At 30.7% G+C, this 2,824-nt stretch overlaps 1 long non-coding RNA gene across 1 annotated transcript; it reads left to right on the top strand.

Moving 5' to 3' along the window:
• The first annotated feature begins 839 nt into the window (after window positions 1-839).
• Window positions 840-2,556, top strand: LOC143602474 (uncharacterized). The gene is made up of 3 exons (XR_013147853.1): window positions 840-1,498; window positions 1,956-2,123; window positions 2,362-2,556. It is a non-coding gene; the product is annotated as an uncharacterized LOC143602474 (long non-coding RNA).
• Window positions 2,557-2,824: the final 268 nt, after the last annotated feature.

Below are 2,824 nucleotides of genomic sequence, written 5' to 3'. Positions count from 1 at the left end.
TCATGTAAACATATTCAACTCAAAGTCAATTCATTTATTATAGTATTTAATTAGAACTTTAAAGCATGCAATTCATTACTATGTGTATGTGTTTAAATTCACGTTATGTGTTTAGTCTATATCGTTGTGTTGTTGCTATATAGTGTGTTGATGTTTTGTTAGGATGTTTAGTCATAAATCCAATTTAACAGTCAAGTCATTCATACAGTTAAATGTGAGAAATCCAAGGTTTGAGAATATAATTCAAATAGTCATACATCAAATGTGAGCCTTGTAAAGGTTTAAGCGCATACTCATACAGTTAAATTTGAAAAACGTTCTTAAGGTTTGGCACATAATTCGTTTGTTTATGTTTGCTTGAATTTACATCATTTATTCTTGTTTGCTTGAATTTGCACTAGACATGGGAATTGAAAAATATGTCTTTTATACTATTATACATATCCCACTCTAGTTACTCACCAAGTACTTGTTGCTGACACGTTATATTATACACGATGCAGTTTATCAAGTTTAAAGTCTATCAAAACGCTTTGTCATCCGAGGGTTGCATATGGACATTGTTAACAAATAAATAGACAAAAATGTACCTTTTATTATATTTATTAGAAACAAGTTCCATTATGTGTGACATGTTTATCGTAAAACACCGATATATAATTGCGTTTTTATTTTGGTTGTCATTGTATGCTTATTTCACCAAATTTTTGTTATATATTTTAATTGTTTATTTTGCGTTACATTAACTTCTCTGTGTTTTTTTATTAACCATTTATCCTATTTAAATAGGATAAATGGAGAAGAGATACATGAGAATACTTACAGTAATAAAACAAAATTTACTCATTTATTATTTATTAATTAATTAGCGCAGGAGCGTTTAAAATTTTTTTATATTATTTAATTACTTATTATATCAAATAAAATATATAGAAGATAAGTTCGTTTAGGCTTGCGATCCGACTCAGGTTCAATAAGTCAAGCTCGGGTTCGGGCGTGTTTTATAAAACAAACTTACTTTTATACTCGTGCTTAGGTTTTAACTCATTTTAGCTCAGCTGATTCAGATTTTTAACGAGCCGATCTCAAGTAGTTTGAGAGCGGCGTAAACAAACCGAAACACACATTACACATGGGAGATCACTTATAGTTTATGTCCTTCAATTTATTTTTGGTTCTTCTCTAAATTATCTTAAATCGCATTTAATATATGCACGGTTTAATAACTATTCCAAATTAAAATGATCAACTCTCACTTAAACTTTAAACGATATATCGATAGTCCTTTGACTTCAAAACCATTGTCTTATCACAAAAAAAAAAGATTAATATATTAAGATTATAAACCATTAAGCTCATCCTATCTTTTTATTTGTCTGCACATCACCAAATCTCCGATGATGTGAGCGTCTTTGGCGATATTTCTCTGGTAACCTTATCCACATCACCAAATCTCCGGCGACGGTAACGTCTACACATCACCAAATCTCCGGCGACGGTAACGTCTACACATCACCAATCTCTAGCTTAATACGAGCTTAATTGTTTAACGAACTGAATTTAGTTTTAAGTACTTAACTGAAATAAGAGCTTAATTGTTTAACTGTTCTGAATTGTGATTATGCAATTGAGCTTACTGAAATTAGGTTTAAGTGTTTAACTGAAACTAGGTTATTTGTTATGAATTGTTATTATGCAATTGAGCTTAATTGTGATTGAGATGTTAGTTGAAATTAGGTTAACTGTATGATTAAGATGTTAGGTTATTGTCTAGCTCAATTATTGAATCATTTAAATTGTTGTTTAGTTATTTCTTAATTGACTGATCGTTGTAATCGATTATCGAATCAATCAGTTGCTGTTAGGTTCAATATGCTAGTGAATGATATGGTCATACATGATGTTTAATATTTAATATGCTAGTAATGATGTTTGAATTATATGATTTTTAATAGATAGTATGGGTAAACGCAAGAGGCTATGTATAGTTTCTAGCGACTTGGAAGAGACTGTTGAAGAAAATGTTGTAGATAAAGAGCAATATGAAACTCAAGGTGATGATACCAGCAAAATTCAAGGTGATCAATCAGATTCCGAAGAATGTCGATCTACAAATGGACAAGGTAACGATTTAACCTAATTTGACTGTACATGTACACCTAGTTATAATAATGTTTATTTAGTTGTAGTTAGGTATTGATCGTTAACAAGTTAAAATTTCTTTGACCAATACTAGTTAAAAGAGCCTAAAACAAATATATAGGCTATTTTGTCCAGGTTATACTTTTGGTTTTCATTGATTCAGTTCAGTTATTTTTTATCTGGTTGTATCATATTTTTTATTAATTACAACTTGTCTAGGTGCCCCCAAAAATGTCAGAGGTTATACCCAAAAGGCCGAAACATGGAAAATGAATAGTGGTCAAAGAATAGCTGTCACATTTAACCAGTTTGGACAACCTGTGGGAGATGAAGGTAATGAACTTGTTCAGTACCTTGGGACACTTGTGAGGATGTCCGATCATGTGTCGATAGAATATACTGATTGGAGAAAGGTTCCCGATCAAAAAAAAAGACATGTATTTACTTGTTAAGGTATAGTCTATTATCAAGCTTGATATGTGGTGACTCATTAAGAGGTATATGCTAATACAGTTCTGAGATTGGAATATATACATGCTAATAATAACATGTATTTACTTATCGATCTGAGTTTTTATAAAAACTTGATATGTGGTGACTCATTAAGAGGTATAGTTCCATCTTTACGAGTGTGAGTTTTTATATATAGTTCTCCTCGTGTTGTGTATACACCATTATTATT

This window comes from Bidens hawaiensis, unplaced genomic scaffold, assembly GCF_021521415.1.
Source record: "Bidens hawaiensis isolate Kalapana, Puna unplaced genomic scaffold, B.hawaiensis_p1.1 tig00058982_1, whole genome shotgun sequence".
Classification (NCBI taxonomy): Eukaryota; Viridiplantae; Streptophyta; class Magnoliopsida; order Asterales; family Asteraceae; genus Bidens; species Bidens hawaiensis.
Note: the sequence above shows the minus strand (reverse complement) of the source record. Positions and strands in the feature narration are given on the sequence as shown.